Raw genomic sequence first — 8,716 nt, forward strand, 5'->3', positions numbered from 1 at the left:
ACCTGAGCCAGGTGGAGTCTTGGATGCAGTGTGATGCAATGAATATGGACATGGAACTGCTAAGTCAATGTCTGAATTATGCTGCCGTCATTTACTAGTTACGTGAGCTTGGCAAACGACGAAAGCATCTCCTTATAACAAATGGCAATGAATTACTCAACAGGATGGCAAATGCAGATGAAATAATAGGATATGAGCAACCGCACAGGGGTATGCGGACTGCCCATCACGGAATAGACTCCTTCCCTCCAGCTACCTGAACTTGGAGCACTGCATTGTAGATACGGGTGTCATTCATTCATTCAACAAAGATGTAGTTCAAAGAAAGTCAGTGAATGTCAGGAAGGAAACTAAAGCCAGACAGGGGATGCGTAACATTGAGCAGGAGAGTGACAGGACTCACGCAGGTTAGTGGAAGTTCCCTTTGAGCTCTGTGGAAAATCCACGGTGGAGGTAAGCCGATCGGTTAATAGGCAATCACAGGAAGCCGGGCGTGCACCAGGAAGGCAGGTGGAGGTAGATAGAAGTGTTTTGATGTGAAGGCAGAGCCAAAGATCCTGGCTGGGTGTGAGAGGGGGCGAATGAATGCATGGCTCCCTGCGTGGGCGACGTGAGGACGGCGTTTCCATCATGGAGATAAGCGTGCCTAGGAGGAAAGCAGGTGTAGGTGGCGATCAGTGTTTTGGTTTTGTTTTTACTTCGCCATTTCCCGTTTCCCCTGCTCTTTATTTGGTTTTACAATCCTGTTCTCCTGCGCGAGTCTCTCTCAGCCCAGGGATCTTCGTTAGCTTTCCTTTAGTGAGCTCTGCTTTCAGTTCCCCTGTTTCTCTCCAAGTGTCTTCATTTCGCCTTCGTCTCTGGGGGTATTTTTGCTGGCTGAAGGACCCTGGACCTTGCGTTCTTTGAAATTCCTGGGTCCTGGCTCCGGCCTGCACTGTTTCTGATGAGAAGTGGCCTGTGATTCACCTGCCTCGCCCCTGTATTCTATGTGTTTTCTCTCTCCATCTTCATCCTCGCTTCTCACCAATTTGATTTTGATGTGGCTAAGGAAAGTTTTCTTTGAATTTACCCTGCTTGGGGCATACTACATTTCTTTTCTTTCTTTTTTTTTTTTTTCTTTTCTTTTTTTCTTTTTGACAGGCAGAGCGGACAGTGAGAGAGAGAGAAAGGTCTTCTTTTGCCGTCGGTTCACCCTCCAATGGCTGCCGCGGTAGGCGCGCTGCAGCTGGCGTACCGCGCTGTTCTGATGGCAGGAGCCAGGTGCTTCTCCTGGTCTCCCATGGGGTGCAGGGCCCAAGGACTTGGGCCATCCTCCACTGCACTCCCTGGCCACAGCAGAGAGCTGGCCTGGAAGAGGGGCAACCGGGACAGGATCGGTGCCCCGACCGGGACTAGAACCCGGTGTGCCGGCGCCGCAAGGCAGAGGATTAGCCTAGTGAGCCGCGGTGCCGGCCTCTTTTTTTTTTTTTTTTTTTAAGATTTATTTCTTTATTTGGAAGGCAGAGTTATGGGGAGGGAGGGAGGGAGGGAGGGAGAGAGAGAGAGAGAGAGAGAGAGAAAGTCTTCCATCCACTGGTTCACTCCTCAAATGACTGCAATGGCTGGAGCTGAGCCAGGAGCTTCTTCCAGGTCTCCCACACAGGTGCAGGGGCCCAAGCACTTGGGTCATCTTCTACTGCTTTCCCAGGCCATAGAAGAGAGCTGGATCAGAAGCAGAGCAGCCGGGACTCGAACTGGCACCTGTATGGGATGCCAGCGGCGGCTTAACCTGCTATGCCATAGTGCCAGTCCTGCTACCTTTCTTGAATCTGTAAATGTATGTCTTTCATTAAATTAGAAAACATTCTCAACATTATTTCTCCAAATACTTTTTTGCCTGTCCTGAGCTTTCTCCCCTTTCTTCCGGGATTACAATTGCAGGTGTTCGACAGGCTCCAATCCGTTTCTCTCTGTCTTTTCTCCCTCTCTCCTCCAGACGGAATCCTCTGTATGGGTCTAATCCAGGGTCACTGGCTCTTCCTGCCGTTTCCTCCCTCTGTTCTGAAGCCAATATGGTGAATTTTTTTAAATTTCAAATCGTACATTTTTTTCTAAACTTCTATTTCGTTTTCTATCAGATGGAGTTGGTTTCCCCGCTGAGTCTGCCTATCTTTCCATTTGCTAGAGTGTGTGACTCCCTCCTCTTTCAAATGCTGAGCCGCGCGTTCCCACTCCCGGACTGTCTCTGGACTCTCTCCTGGTTGTCTTTTCTCTTGGGAATGGTTCACACTTCAAACCATGCCTGCATCCGCATTGCGGTCACTCTGGGTGCTGTGAGGCAGCGCCCTCAAAATGCTGCCAAAATTTCTTGTTGTGTTTTGCGGTAGCAGGCAATTAACTTGGTAGGATCAAACTAAACTGTCTCTTAGGTAACAGCTCCCATCACAGCTCAGTTTGTTTGTTCTTATCAGCATGGCCTGGGGAACCAGCCCCAAGCGTGGGCCACGTCTATGCACAGAACCTGTGGTTCCTCTTCTCTGGGTCTTGATTTTCAGGGACTCCCAACCCCACCCCCTACGTGGCAATAGCTGTGTCTGTCTCAGAGCTTGTCTTTTGATCCTTCAGCCTGGGACTGCAGGTGTCCCTCCTCATGGCATCTGCCCGGGTGACCCCAGGGTGGCCTGCCTGCAGGCTAGCAGCCATTAAAAAATGAGGCGCTCATTCCATGCATTCCATTTGTCCCAGCGGTAAGTCCCCCCTGGAGACTGTCTCCTCCTGCGCTCTCCAGGGCCTCCGGGAGTTTCATGTTTTGTTCAGAGTCTGTAGCTGTCATCTGCAGGGTTTGTACAAAGAGGAGCTTGCTGTGGTGCCCTGGACATAGAACTGAGTAGAATTGTGCTGTACATTTTGATTTAATGCTATAACTAGTACTCAAACAGTATGTTTCACTTTGTGTTTCTATGTGGGTGCAAACTGTTGAAATCTTTATACTAAATTGGTCTTCTGTATATAAAGAGAATTGAAAATGAAAAAAAAAAAAAAAGAACTGAGTAGAATTGAGTCCAGGAGTATGGAGAAATCTTTCAAAGAATTTTAAAGATTTATTTATTTATTTAAAAGGCAGAGTTACAGAGAGACAGAGGCAGATACATAGATAGATAGATAGATAGATTTTAGATAGATCAATTGATCAATCGGTCGGTCTTCCATCTGCTGGTTCACTCCCCAGATGGCTGCAATGGCCCGAGCTGTGCCGATCCAAAGCCAGGAGCCAGGAGCTTCTTCTGGGTCTTCCACGCAGGTGCAGGGGCCCAAGGACTTGGGCCACCTTCCACTGCTTTCTCAGGCCATAGCAGAGAGCTGGATGGGAAGAGGAGCAGCTGGGACTCAAACCAGCACACACATGGGATGCTGGCACTGCAGGTAGCAGCTTTACTTGCTGCAGCACAGCGCTAGCCCCTTGAAGAATTTTAACATCAACAAGAGTAGGAAAGTAGGGTTGGAGCTGGATAGAGATGGGAAGGCAAGAGAAACCTTGGGTTTTGACACTGGGGGAGTTACACTGTATTTCAGAGGAGGGGACACCTGAGGGAGAACCAGTGAGGAGTACGGACGGGGGCAGTCCAGGAGCTTAGCCCAGGACAGAGGGAGCCTCAGCGCCTCCCTCACCCCAGCTGCTGCGCCGATTCCGTCAGTCCCTGTGGTCGGCAGATCCTGCTCAAGGATCCTGTGCCAGAGCTGAGGAGTCTGGAGGGGCTCTGCCCCCTCTCCTGCCGTTCCCCGGGCCCTCAGGTGAGGCCCGGGGAGAGGTCCTCGGGCTGAGGCAGAGGATCCAGGGGACAGACCTGGGCGCGCAGCAGCCTCAACTTCACCTTGGTGAGGAGCGTGCTCAGTACCAAGGGGTCAGGGTGGTGGCCATCATCCCCAAGGTGTGGCCCCGAGGGACACGCCTTGTACATTCCAGCCAGGATCGATGGGATCTTCCTGTGCCTCCTCCACCTGGGAACAGAGCCCACCAGAGGCTGCCCCAGGCCAGGACTTGACCCACACAGCAGGCTCCTCCCACCACGGCTCTGATCCTGCGGCTTTCCAACGTTCTTTTCCCCAGTATGTCATCATGGCTCAGTGCACGCACCAATACAGTGCACGTGACGGTCCTGGCAAAAGTTTGTGAAAAAACAAAATGAAAAGATAAGCTGATTTTGGCGCAAAGTAATTTCAAAAGGCATGCGCAGTTCATTCATAATTCACATTTTCGCGAACCTTTTGATGACCTTTTTTATAGCCACACCGCATCAATATAAAGCATAATGAAGCAGTTTGTGCTTTAATTACCTGGGATGTGCTCTGATAGTTTCTTTTTTTTTTTTAATGGTAGTTACAGCCAGGTAAACTGATGACATCACCCCCTAATGGGTTCTAACCTGTCGTTTGAAAAACCTCACTCTCTCCAGGTAAGCCGATCAGCCCCAGTGGGTTGGTCTGCAGCAGAGGGCTGCAGAAGCCTCACCCACAGCTGAGGATCGCAGGGCGTCTGTCCCCAGGGAGGAGCAGGCAGGCGCTGTGGGGCACCCTGCCTGACCTCCTGTACCCACACTCCGTCCCAGCTCTTTGGGTCATGGCGTGTCATGGGTGAGTGAGGCCTAAGGATCGCTTGCCAGGACTGCCCCCTTAGCTGTGCCTCTGTGGTGTCCAGTCTCTGCCTGTGAGAGCAAAGCAGGGGGAGACTGTCACCCCCCAGGAGCTGGGTGCCAGGCGGCTCAGACCCCTGCCCGGGGTTATGAATGGGCCATGTCAGAGCAGGCAGAGGGAGGCAAGGGGCAGTGGCAGGGTTGCCACTCCGGACCGCGCTCCCCTGGGGTACTCTACACGCTTTTAGGAAGAAGTCGGGCCTGCAGAAGGAGGGAGAGCGCAGGCAGCCGAGCACCCCCTGGCTGTACTGGGGAGTCTCAGACGTGAAGAGCTTCAGGGGCTGGGAAACCCTCAGCGTCTCTATCTGGAGCCAAGAGGGAGAGGTGGGGCCTGTGGCAGGCTCGGGCTTGGGGAACCTGCCTCACCTAAGGGCAGGACCATTTACTCTGCTCAAGCCAATCACAGCCAAGTGCTCTTTCTAGCTTGTCCGTATTTTTGAAAGAAGCCAGAAACCTACATTTTAAAATACAGAATAATCCCATTTAGAAATGCCATAGGAGCTGTGTGTGGTGCAGCAGGTTTATGAAGCCGCCTGCGACGCCGCTGTCCCACACGAGCACAGTTCTAGTCCCACTGCTCCACTTCTGATCCAGCTCCCTGCTAATGCACCTGAGAAAGCAGCAAGTGCTGGGGCCCCTGCCACCCACATGGGCGACTTGGATGGAGTTCCAGGCTTTTGGCCTGCCCAGACCTGGCTGCTGGAGTGAACTAGCACATGCAGGATCTCTGTTTCTCTCTGTCTCTCCCTCTCCTCTGTGACTGTGCCTTTCAAAGAAATAAAAAATGCCAACTAATTCACAGCTTTCTTGAAACATCATGTGGGTCCAGTGTCCAGGCTAAAGGAACATGCAGCGACGCTGAGATCTCCTTGGAGGGCTCTGCTCTGTCCCTGCGGAGCTGGGAGGCCCATGTGGGTGGCACCTGTGACAGCGCGCCCTGCTTTTACTCAGGTGTCTGATCACTGTGGCAGCCAGGGCCAAATCTGGGGACCAGCTACGTTGTCTGAAGAGCCAGGGGGATGCTGCCTGCATCTCACACTGTGCCCTCCTGGCAGGTACACAGAGCCACTGGACCTGGACTACTGCATGGGAGTCGGCTCTGGAGGGAGTCCACCTGCTGGGAGGAGGAGGAGGAAGCTGTGTCTCTCCCCAGCCTCCGGCTCCCTGAGTGACTGCAGACTCCAGTCCAGCTAGCTGGACAAAGGAGGTAAACTGAGGCAGAGGGTAATTTGCATTTTTCTCCACTGCTTCACTGGCTTCTCTACTAATTCAGGTGATTTTCCCAGCGCGTTGGCAAAATCAGTCACAGCTGCCCCTCACCGCCTCCCCCCTACTCACCCACGAGCACATTAGAAGATTCCCATAAACTACTAATAATTTTTAAAATATGGTTTTGTTTCAAAATATGAATGAAGCCTCAATTATGGGCACCAGGTGAACTAACATAAGTCCCCATAAGTGGTAGAAATTCTTTACATATTGCATAATTTAAAATCTTGAAGGCCAGATGAGCTACCAGCAGTCCACGTTATTGGAGCTTGGCGATACAAGCTCAGATGTATATCAGAAAGCACCATCAGGCACTGTCAGGGTCATCTTCATTTATGGGCGCTTTAAAATGGGCAAGGTTTACAGAATGCATCTCTCACGCCGCCTGGTCCCCATGAGCAGGGTTGATTCTCCTCCAAGTTGGATGAAGTCTGTCTGGCACGAGAGGTGAGCCGTGGGGGAGACATGGCTGGCTGCCTTGCCATCAGTCATTGCGTCCTTCTGCCTGGTAAGCAGATCCCAAGGGTGTTCAGCTGTCACTCAGCAGTGTGCTCCGGGCAGGAGGGGCCGTTCAGGAGGGGCCCGTCCAGGAGCTGAGTCAAGTGGCATCTAAGGGACTGAAGGAAATCCCACCTCCTTTGCCAGTGATTGGTTAAGGAGTAGTCATGTGATTCAGTTCTGCCCAATGAGATCTGAGGGGAAGTCCACTTCCAGGAAAGATTTCTTTTCTGCTAAAAAGAGAAAGATATCCATGGGGGGGGGGTATGAGGGAGGGACCCTGTATTTTCTCCCTGATTTTGGACACTGTTGTCACTGTTAGATCACAGTGGGTGCTTGGCAGCCATTTTGTAACTATGAGGGAAAGCAGACAGTAGAGAACACCTTTTACATGCTGGGCAGACACCTGTGTTTTATGGTAATGATAAGGGGACGAAGAAGGAGAAACCACGTCGGCACAGAAAGGCGGGGCGTATTTATTTTTATTTATTTTTATTTATTTATTTATTTATTTATTTATTTATTTATTTTTTTTGACAGGCAGAGTGGATAGTGAGAGAGAGAGACAGAGAGAAAGGTCTTCCTTTTGCCGTTGGTTCACCCTCCAATGGCCGCCGCGGTAGCGCGCTGCGGCCGGCGCACCGCGTTGTTCCGATGGCAGGAGCCAGGTGCTTCTCCTGGTCTCCCATGGGGTGCAGGGCCCAAGGACTTGGGTCATCCTCCACTGCACTCCCTAGCCACAGCAGAGAGCTGGCCTGGAAGAGGGGCAACCGGGACAGGATCGGTGCCCCGACCGGGACTAGAACCCGGTGTGCCGGTGCCGCAAGGCGGAGGATTAGCCTATTGAGCCGCGGCGCCGGCCAGGCGGGGCGTATTTAGCCAGGCCTCCCAGCAAGTGGACGCCAGAGCTGTTGTGACATTGGGCTCCCACACTCAGCTCCTAAGTTCTGTCTCCTACGCTGGGGACGTGACAAAAACAAGGGTACCTGGAGCGGGAGCCGTGGGCGCTCGGAAGGCGTGAGGAAGTGGGGCACCAGGGCCCAGTGCACGCTGAGGGAGAGGGGAGGCTCTGACGTGTGCCACCTGCCTGGAGGAGGCACGAGGGGCCCCCTGGAGCCCACAGACCCCTGCTGGGAAGTGAAGCCACAGTCAGTCGCCTCCTTCCTCCTCCTCATTTACTTCGACCCACACCCTGCACCTCTTCCTTGCTGGATGCAAGGGAGCCAGGCCCCGGTGGGCTGCTTTTTGGAGTGCATGGTCCCGGTTGGAGAGACCTAAAGCAGGACCGATCAAGTGCAGGGGGGGAGGGCACAGGCGGTAAGGGCCTTCTGCTCAGAACTGCTCTGTGGAGGAGAAAGGCAGGAAGGGGAGGAGCCCGGCGATGGAGATGCGGGGCCTGGAAGATGAGAACCGAGACCCTCAGATGGATTTGGGAGAGGAAGCTGCTGCCTTCTTCCTCTCCCCAGGGGCAGTCTCAGCTCTCGGTCTCAGACTACATTTTACTTGTCTGCTAGCGCCATCATGAAGTGCCTGGGGCGGGCTGCCTTAAAGCAAAGGGGTTTGTTTGGGTGCACAGCTCTGCAGCTGCCAAGGATCTCATCTGGTTGTGGCCTTTGCTGGGCAAAGTCCTAAGGTGGTGGCCCCAAGCATCACATGGCAAGGGACAGGGGAGCACATGTGACTGTATCTGTAGTTTCTCTCTCCCACCTTATAAAGCCACTGGGAGTCACCATTCAACTTCATCTGATCCTTATCACTCCCCACGGCCCCACCTCTAAATGCCATGGGGCATCAACTTTCCGCCCTCTTCACGCCTCTCCAGAGGGTTTTGAAGATCCAGCTGTTCCATGAGTTTGGGGCAGAGTGGTAGGGACCAAACCGTATTCCAATGACGGCCCATGGCTTTGTTTCTTTCAACACAGTCTTGCCGAGCACCTACTATGTGCCAGGATGTGCTGGCAATGGGGCCATCACGGGGCAAAGACCTTGGTGAGCTCTGTCTGTGCTGAGTCAGGCCTGTGATCAAAGACCAGAGAGGAGTGCTGGCTGTTCTGAGGGTGAGGGGTGCAGGAGGGTAGGGAAGTGGCAGGTGCTTTCTCAGGGGTGCAGCGTTATCCGGGTGAGGCAGGTGGGGGGAGGCGTCTGCTGGGGGAACACCCCACTCAGTGTTACCCAGGTGGGGAGGGAGGGAGGAGGGGCAGGTGTCTGCTGGGGGAACACCCCACTCAGTGTTACCCAGGTGGGGAGGGAGGGAGGAGGGGCAGGTGTCTGCTGGGGGA

This window comes from Lepus europaeus, chromosome 13 (genome assembly GCF_033115175.1).
Source record: "Lepus europaeus isolate LE1 chromosome 13, mLepTim1.pri, whole genome shotgun sequence".
Lineage (NCBI taxonomy): Eukaryota > Metazoa > Chordata > Mammalia > Lagomorpha > Leporidae > Lepus > Lepus europaeus.